At 48.1% G+C, this 10,017-nt stretch overlaps 1 long non-coding RNA gene across 1 annotated transcript; it reads left to right on the plus strand.

Moving 5' to 3' along the window:
• Positions 1 to 1,551: 1,551 nt before the first annotated feature.
• LOC119366195 lies at positions 1,552 to 6,135 on the plus strand. Its single transcript, XR_005175960.1, has 5 exons — positions 1,552 to 1,852; positions 1,938 to 2,007; positions 3,151 to 3,221; positions 3,547 to 3,626; positions 4,191 to 6,135. It is a non-coding gene; the product is annotated as an uncharacterized LOC119366195 (long non-coding RNA).
• The last annotated feature ends 3,882 nt before the right edge of the window (positions 6,136 to 10,017 follow it).

Raw genomic sequence — 10,017 nt, forward strand, 5'->3', positions numbered from 1 at the left:
ACAAACTCTGAGCAGCCACCAATTTATGGTGTAGGGGGTGGGCTATTTATAGCCACTAGGCAACCCGACCTGATTTGTCCAAAATGACCCTGGGTCACTAAGGAACTGACACGTGTTCCAACGGTCAGATTTCAAACACACGCGGCAACTTTACTTGGGCTACAAGCAAAGCTGACTCATCCAGCTCTGGATAAGGTTTGCTCTCATTGTCTTTGCTCGAAGACATAGGATTTGAGTCGAACATCACTTCAGTCACTCTGACTTAGTTCACTTGGACCCCACTTAACAGTACCGTGGTTCCTATGACTCAACAAAGAAGAAAAGGAAGCAACGAATCCACACAGTCTTCGCGCTCCATAGTCTTCACGCAATGTCTTCTCATGTCATAGTCTTCAATATGAATATCTTCTCATACCACCATTGTCTTCAATGTCTTCATACATTTTTAGGGGTCATCTTCGGTAGGTAAACTGAATCAATGAGGGACACTACCTGCGTTATCCTGCAATTCTCACAAACGCATTAGTCCCTCAACCAACTTTGTCGTCAATACTCCAAAACCAACTAGGGGTGGCACTAGATGCACTTACAGGTACCGAAAAAACATAAATAAGAGGGAACAAATACTGGAACAACCAATTGGTTAGTTAAAAATCATACCAATTGATGTGTTGCCAAAAACCTTGTGTACATATGCAAGTTGATCTACTGGATACAAAATATCCACTTGTTCATTTAGATGAAAAGACAAGTTGATCTATTGGGTACCAAATATCGCTTGTTCATTTAGATGAAAAGACAAGTTGATCTACTTGGTACAGAATATCCGTTTGTTTTTCTCGATGAAAGACAAGTTGATCTACTCGGTACAAAATATCCCCATGTTCATTAGATGAAAAGATACTGTGTAGTTATTTGAGTACTGCATAGCCTAAAACATTATCCTGGGGCATGAAATATACTGGCCATGGTTGATCCACAAGACATAAACTGAACAAACCGGAGCTAAAAGATGCTTATTTTGATTTCTCATGGGCATAATCATAATTACAATCATAGGAAAGTTCTTTTGCCTTTTGATAAAGTTGGGATGTGTTTTTAACTCACTGAAGAACAAAATAATTTAGTTTTAATATCATCATTTTTCTTGTAAATGTATACATTATAAAAGAGCACAAATAAATCATGCAATTTCATATCAAAGCGGAAGCTCACTTAAAACTATATTAGTCCAGAGAAGATACATTTAAAACTATATCGCAGCTACCTTTCAACTTTTTATAGAAAGATCGATGATTTTAGAAAGAATGTTTTAAAAAAACTGTGATTTTTAATGTTTTCTTATTTTCTTGTTACTTTTATATTTCTTTAATCATTTTTTGAATTAATGAAACTCGCGATGTGGGGCTAAAGTTTCCAGGTACAGCTTACCCCACTACTAGCAGGCCGCCGCCCGGATGGATATATGTGGATCAGGCCCACAGAAAATACTACCCAGCCTCTCTCGTGGACGGCCCAGGTTATACGTCAAATTCGGCCCACGACGAGACGGACACGGACCTCGTCTCTCTTCTGCTTCTACCCGGCGAAACGCGGCGGCCGCCGAGATCCGCTCCGCGCAGCCTCGCCGCCGCGTTCGACGAGGGAGCCTGTTTGGGATGTTTGGGATGCGGGCCAGCGGCGCGGCAACGCCGCGGGTGGTGGGGCGGACGCGCACCTCTACGACGACCCGGACGATGCCGCCGTACCGGCGCTCCTCGACTCCCACTTCGACGGCGACAAGTTCGACTCGCCCAAGCACCTTCTCGCCCTCATCTCTCTGGGCATCGACGTCGCCCACCTCTCGACGCAGGTACGTCTAGGGTTCTCCTCTTCTCCTCTCCTCTCATCTGACGCGGCGGATTCCGGTGACTGAATTGCGTGTGCTTGCGACGCAGGCGGTCATGAACTGGAGGCGTAGTCGTTTGAGGTGAAGAAGCCCGCGTACTTGCTCCACTACGCTGAGAAGTAAGCCCCCTCATCTTCACTTCTCCCTGCAATGCGAAAATCAGAGCCAAATCCCCTTTCTTCTTCTTTTCTTGCCGGATCCGTGCACCAACATTTGTTCTGTCCGGCGGATATCCTCTTTAGGCGTTTCACTTTCCTCCACTAGCCGACCTGAGCGGGATGGTATTGAGATGATGCATGCTTTTTCTCCTTCCTCTTGACATCTTTTCTCATCTTCTCCGGTGATGTCCTCCCCTTCAATCACAAGCATCAGAGGAAAGCTATCCCAAGTCATGGCTGACCTTATGTGGTTGCTTTTCTCCCTCTTCAACCTCCCATGTGGAGGTCTGCTGTGCGGTCTTAGGTCTTGATTCTAGCTGTGAGTAATACTAGTCGAACACAATCTGATTGTAGCTGTGAGTAATCCTAGTTGAACAGACATGAAGCGTTTGCATTCAGGCAAACTATTTGGTGAGGAAGTCTGAAACCTACACAATGCTTCTCCAGTGAAAAATTTCCGTCTGCGTCCAGCATAGTGCACGGAGTGAAAAAATCCACAAAATTAAATCATATCTGTGGGTAATCCTAGTCTTATTCCTTCCTGAACACCGTTGCTTCAGTTGATCAAGTACTTCAAAACTGGCATGTGATATCTATCATTCATAACTGTTTCTGTCTTGGCCTCATTATCTGTCAAGCCGGTGATTCTTGAAAACCTCGCCAGCAAGACAATTTGTTCGAATGACTTGGTGGTGGTGTCGCCTGATGTTGGAGGTGTTCCCAGAGCACGCGCTTTTGCCAAAAAGCAGATGCACCTCTAACAATTGTAGACAAAAGAAGGCATGTACACAACGTTGCCGAGGCAAGTAGGATTATAGCTGGATGAATTGGCGCGAGTGGAAGAACGGCTTAACTTGTTTTACATTCTTGTCCACAGTGGGGTATATGAGCAGCTAACTAGGATGCATAGTAAGAGAATACTCATCAAGGCTCTTTTGTAGTTGGTTACGGTTTATCCACTGCTAGTCAATCTGCTGGAAATGTATATTGCATATGTAGATGTGCTGTTTCACATGGTGCATGCTAGTTTTATTTTTCCATACTTTTATGTGATCAGTTCTGTCAGATTAAACAAGCACAACTTGTCATGTGCATTTATTGCAGGTAATGAATCTGATTGGAGATGTTAAGAGGAAAAGTGTCTGTTATGATGGATGATATGATTGGTACAGCAGGTAAGTTATCCCATTTAAGTTGTAGGAAACATAATTCTAAGATTGACCATCTCACAGAGGGGCAGTTGAGCCATGATTCATTACAATGATTAAACGCAGAAACTAAATATATATAGTTAGTTAATTTTATTTAACAAGGTGTGGATGCAAGTCATATGACTTGCAATATAGTTTAAACTTGGAAACATGCTGAAGTGTTCCACATTCATGTTTGACAACTGAGAAAGTAAATTACAACATCTGTTGCATACCAAAAGTAGCTACCTTTTGACAATCTTTGCTTCTGAATATGAATATCCTAATAAGACTATCACAATTAAATTAGGAACTATTGCCAAGGGAGATGAGCTGCTGCATCAAGAAAGAGCAAGAGAAGTCTATGCATGTTGTACACCTGCTGTTTAGGTACACTGTTTTTTATGCCCATTCCATAATTTGTCTAGTACTAGGAACTATTGCCAAAGGAGTATGCTAGATTAGCTACTGAACCCGCTTTGCTATGGGAAAGGCCCATCACTGCACTATATGCCTAGTTACAGACTTGTTCCATGGAACTGAGAGTTTGATGGAACCAGAGTCTACACCAATTCGTGCAAGCAATTCAGAAAGTGTGCACTGTGCTGTTACAGTCAAACATTGTATGTCGAATCTAAACTACAAATCTGGATGGATACAGTAACTTAGCAAAATAGCAGGGAAAAGAATTCAGTGGTGACTATTACCAAATCGTTGATGATGTGCAAAATTTGGTTTGAACTCATTTGTGGCATTAGATTCGCGTCTTGGAAATGTGAACCCAAAGTGCAAACCTTAAATAGAGTTTGGAATAATTATGCCGCCTTGCTGCAATTTCTGTTCCTGAGATGCAATCGTCGAACTCGAATTTGAGTCATATGTTTCATTCTGTTATTCTGTGTTAACTTGTTTAGCTCTGATTTCTTACAAGTATGTTTCACATCCCCTTTTTAGCCCACCAGCCATTGAGAGATTATCAAGTGGTTTGTTTCAAGAAGTAATCATCATGAACACTATCCCTTCAAAGAAGCATTCAAGACTTTATTGAGCAAGGCAAGCAACCTACTTTGATCATGTTGAACCCATATTTGCATTACACACTTAAAATTATTTTGCATGCATAAAGTATTGTTTACTAGTATTGCTATGCTAAGTAAATTAGCTAGGGTTTAGCTATGCTCTATGTGCTTGATATTGACACCCCCTTTGACATTCTTAATACCCCTCGTTTCTAACCGGAGGAATACATACCCACTTGTCACAAATAAATGTGGGTCATAGGCGCAAGTTTAATAGTGCTTAGCCATGCAAGTCATATAAATCCTAGGACTGGGGAATAATCGTAGCACATAACCCCAATATGGGACGAGGCTGAACTTAGTACCTTGGTCTGTTTAGTGTAGAGCCCTCACTAGGTGGATACCTTGTACACCGTGACAAGAGTGGAAAAATATCAATCATGGGGGACTATGTACCATCAGGTGGACTCTATAGTTGCATCATTCTTGAGAAAAGTTTTGTTCGATTGTTCAAGTCGCGTAGACCTAGCACCAAGATACCTTCAAGATGCAAAGGCCTGCATCTTTAATTGTACAAAGTGCAACTTAGTCAGAGTTTCTCCTCTCTCAAGCTTAAGCCTTTCTCTAAACCAAACCTATCCTAGGAAACCCAACCTAGCTATCAAGGATGTGATAGCGTGGACTTATATCGATGTACTTAACTTATGGAATTGCAAGAGGACCCATTAAGCACCAACAACTTTTGATTGGAATGAAGCCCTACATGAAATTGTGATTTTGTGAGTCAATCATGTTACATCCTTAAGCCCCCAATATGCACCAAGTTGGGTGGTGCCATATTGAAATGGTTTTCATCAGTTAGAAGATGAGGTAGTTTGATGGTGATGTAGAAGTGGTATTGGGGAGATAGAAGTCAAAGATGTACGGTGGATTATGAGATTTCAGGGCTAGTAGGTGAGCATGATGATTATTTTATAAATGGATAACATATCTTTAATTAATATTGAAACAATTTGGATTTAGTTTGGTGATTGTGATCTTGAAGCAAATTTCACGGTGGATTATGAGATTTTATGTGGATTTAGTTATGTGATTGTGATCTCACGGTGGATTATGAGATTTTATGTGGATTTAGTTATGTGATTGTGATCTTAAGGAGATAGTTAAAAATGTTCGGTGCATTATGAGATTTTAGAGCTAGTAGGTGAGCATGATGATTATTATATTGTTTAATAAACATATATTTAATTAATCTATAAACAATTTGGCTTTAGTAAGGTGATTATGATCTTTAACTAAATTTCATGGTGATTTATGGGATTTTAGTCTAGTATGTGAGCATGATGATTATTATATTGTTAAATAACGAATCTTCAATTAATATTACAATAATGTATTTAGTTAAGTGATAGTGATCTTGAACCAAATTTTACGGAGCATTATGAGATTTTAGGTGGATTTAGTTACGTGATGTGCTCTTGAGAAGATAGTCAAAGATGTTTGGTGGATTATGAGATTTTTGGGCTAGTCGGTGAGCATGATGATTATTCTATTTGTGGATAAATATATCTTTTATTAATATTGGAGCAATATAAATTTAGTTAGGTGATTGTGATTTTCGACCGAATTTCATGGTGGATTATGATATCTTAGCCTGGATTTAGTTAGGTGATTGTGATCTTGAGAATACAGTCAAAGATGTTTGGTGGATTATGAGATTTTAAGTCTATGATATCTTAGCCTGGATTTAGTTAGGTGATTGTGATCTTGAGAATACGGTCAAAGATGTTTGGTGGATTATGAGATTTTTGTTAGACCTTTCAACCTGAGCATTGATAGTTGTGGATGACACTAGGAGAGTTGGGACAATTTTCGTTGGTTTATTTCTCACACAATGCCATGCCAACCCGAGGGGTTGGGGATACATATTTATAGGCTGCTAGCCAGCCAAGGCATATGCTAAGATGCTGCCAAGATGCCAGTCTAAGATGCTAGTCTAAGATGCTAGTCTAAGATGCTAGTCTAAGATGCTAACTGACATCCTTGATGGTCAAGAACAGAACTCTATCCTAACAGCCAGTCCTTGATGGTCCAGGACTTTATCCTCCTAACTGCCACAAGGACCATGTGCTGCAGCCCCACAAGGACCCTAGTACACAGACTTATCCATCATTCTCCCCCTAAGTCTTGTACGTCGTCTTGTGGGAGAGTTGAATCATCCCAATCCTGGAGCAAAGTTCGAGGAACTTGACCCTCCCAAGGGGCTTGGTGAGCAGGTCTGCGAGCTGATCCTTGGTGTTGATGTAGCTCGCCTCGATGCTCCCTTCTTCCACACAGCTGCGGATGAAGTGATACCTCAGTCGGATGTGCTTGCTCCGTTCATGGAACACGGGGTTCTTTGCCAGGGCTAGGGCGGACTTGCTGTCCACCAGGAGCTGCACCGTTCTGGTGTCTTGAACGAGAAGATCACCAAGCAGTCGAGCAAGCCAGAGCGCCTGAGTACAGGCGGTGGAGGCCGCTATGTACTCAGCCTCACAGCTGGACAGGGCCACCACCTGCTGCTTGACTGATTGCCAGCTCACGAGACACTTGCCGAGGAAGAGGAGGATCCCGCTCGTGCTCTTGCTGGTGTCGATGTCGCCGGCGTGGTCGCTGTCGCTGTACCCGACGAAGTGTGCCGCCCCAGGACACCTAGGGTAGTGGAGGCCGTGGTCGAGGGTCCCTGCTATGTAGCGGACGATCCTCTTCACTGCCTGCTGGTGTTCCGACGTTGGTCGCTCCATGAACCGACTGACATAGCCGACGGAGAATGCCAAGTCCGGCCATGTGTGAGTGAGGTAGCGAAGGCTCCCCACAAGGCGTCGGTACTGCGTAGCATCCACTTCCTCCGTCGTGCTGTCGCGGCTCAGTTTCAGCCTCTCCTCCATCGGAGTGAGAGCTGGATGGCAGTCGGTGAGCCCAGCTAGCTCAACGATGCGCTTGGCGTAGGCGGACTGTCGAAGCGCGATCCCGGAGTGGTCCTGGTGCACCTCAATCCCTAGATAGAAGGATAGGAGCCCCAGGTCACTCATCTGGAACGTGGCCTTCATGTCTTCCTTGAACGCCGCCACCTCTGCACCTTTGGTGCCGGTGATCACCAGGTCGTCAACGTAGACGCCCACCAGCAGGGCATTTCCTCCACTCCCCCGTCGGTAGACGGCAGCCTCATGCGGGCTCTGCTCGAAACCCATCTTCTTCAGCGTGGAGTCCAGCTTGGCGTTCCACGCCCTGGGTGCCTGCCGCAGGCCATAGAGAGCCTTGCGCAGGCGGAGCACCTTGCCCTCCTGGCCGGGAATCGTAAACCCAGGTGGCTGATGCACGTAGACTTCCTCCTTCAAGTCGCCGTTGAGGAATGCCGACTTAACGTCCATGTGGTGGACACGCCAGCCCTCCTGGGCAGCCAGCGCAAGGAGAAGTCGCACGGACTCCATCCGTGCCACGGGAGCGAAGGCGTCGTCGAAGTCGACTCCTTCCTGCTGCAAGAAGCCTCGGGCCACCAGGCGAGCCTTGTGCTTGATGATGGCGCCGGCTCCATCCCTCTTCAGCTTGAACACCCACTTAAGGGTGATTGCGCGATGACCACGGGGGAGGTCAGCGAGCTCCCAGGTGCGGTTTTGCTCGACCGCATCCATCTCCAACTGCATCGCGGCGCGCCATGCCGCATCTCTCTCGACCTCTTTAAAGGACCGTGGTTCGCCGTCCTCACACGCGAGTTGTAGCTGCGCCTCCAGGTCACGTGGCATCAGTCCCGGCACCGGCTGGTCGCCGAGTAGATCATCCATCGTGCGATACCGCAGCTGTTCGCCTCCATACCATGCGTCGACCCGCTCCTTGTCGTGAGTGAGCGGGGAAGCGAACTTCATCGGGTTGTGCTCTGCGTGAGCTGGTGCTGATGAAGACGAGCCCGGAGTGGCGACCACCGGGGCTGGAGTATGCGGCGTCGCCGGTTGTGGTGTCGTCGGTGTAGCAGGCGCCGGAGTCGATGTAGTTTTGGGGGCCGGGGTAGACGTGCCCGGTGAAGAGGAGCTGCTTGCTCCCCCAGCTTCCTTGAAGTGAGCGTACTCGACAATGAAGTCGTCATACGTCGGCGTCGAGCCGTCGTCCACCGCCTTGTCCCATTGCCACCCTCGCCCTTCGTTGAACACGACGTCTCGCGCTGTGCGCACACGTTGTGTCTTTGGGTCGAGGATGCGGTAGGCCTTTGAGCCCTCCGCGTAGCCGATGAAGACTCCCGGAGTGCTCCTGTCGTCGAGCTTGCCGATGTGGCCGAGCTCCTTGGCGAACGCAAGGCAGCCAAAGACCCGCAAATGAGAGACCGCTGGCTTCCGCCCATGCCAGGCCTCGTACGGAGTTCTGCCGTCGAGTGCCTTAGTAGGAGAGCGGTTGAGGATGTAGACGGCCGTTAGCACCGCCTCTCCCCAGAAGACAGCCGGCATCCCTCTCTGCTTGAGGAGAGCCCGAGCCATCCCCACAACCGTCTGGTTGCGCCGCTCGACGACGCCGTTTTGCTGCGGGCTGTACGGCGCGGAGTAGTGGCGCTGGATGCCCTCATTGGCGCAGTACGACGCGAATTCAGCCGCCGTGAACTCGCCGCCGTTGTCAGTGCGCAACACGCGCAATTTGCGGCCGCTCTCCGCCTCCACACCAACCTGCGCGCGCCTGATGGCGTCCGCCGCTTCTCCCTTACTGCCGAGGATCATCACCCACATGTAGCGGGAGAGATCGTCGACGAGCAGCAGGAAGTAGCGTCGACCTCCTGGTGTGGCTGGCGTCACCGGGCCGCACAGGTCTCCGTGCACGAGCTCCAGCTTCTCCTTAGCCCGAAAACTCGCCTGTTGGGGAAAGGGGAGTCGTCTCTGCTTTGTCAGTACGCAGATGTCGCAGAACTGCTCCACATGGTCGAGGCATGGCAGGCCTCGCACCATCTCCTTGGCACTTAGACGCTTCAGGGCCTCAAAGTGAAGGTGCCCAAAGCGCTCATGCCACTGCCACGCCTCGTCGTCTCGACGGACAGCGAGACAGACCGGTTGTGCCACCTGCACATCAAGGACGTAGAGTCGATTTTCACCTCTGGGCACCTTGGCGAGAAGGCGACGCTGGCGATCCCAGATGCGTAGGACCCCATGCTCAATCAGCACGCGTGAGCCGTTCTCATCCAGCTGTCCCAAACTGATGATGGAATTCCTTAGCGCGGGGATGTAGTAGACACCGGTGAGCAGCCGGTGCTCTCCCATCTTGGTGGTGAAGATGACGGAGCCGACGCCCTTTATCTCCACAGCGGAGGCATCCCCGAACTTGACGGAGCCTCGCGCATCGGAGTCGAGCTCGGCGAAGAATTCCCTTCGACCGGTCATGTGGTGGGTGGCGCCGGTGTCGAGGCACCACCCCGTAGCCTTGTCCTTCCCGGAGCCATCGCCGAGAAGAGCGTGTGCTTTTGGCTCATCGAGGTGGATGAAAGCCTTTGCGACTGGAGTCGCCAAGGGTAGCTCAATGCTTGCATGCGCCATGAACAGAGCCGTCTCCTCCTCCTTCGCCTGTGCGACGTGAGCCTGGCCTTGTCGTGGTTGCCGACACTCATTGGCCCAATGGCCAAACCGGCGACAGTTGTGGCAACTGTTGTCTTGTGCCGGCTTGGGCTTGCCAGCGGCGCCGTCCTTGGCGCCTCCGCGGGCGTCACCTTTGGCACGTCCTTGTGCCCTGCCCGGGGGGCCTCTTCGCGCCTT

Source organism: Triticum dicoccoides, chromosome 2B (assembly GCF_002162155.2).
Source record: "Triticum dicoccoides isolate Atlit2015 ecotype Zavitan chromosome 2B, WEW_v2.0, whole genome shotgun sequence".
NCBI lineage: Eukaryota > Viridiplantae > Streptophyta > Magnoliopsida > Poales > Poaceae > Triticum > Triticum dicoccoides.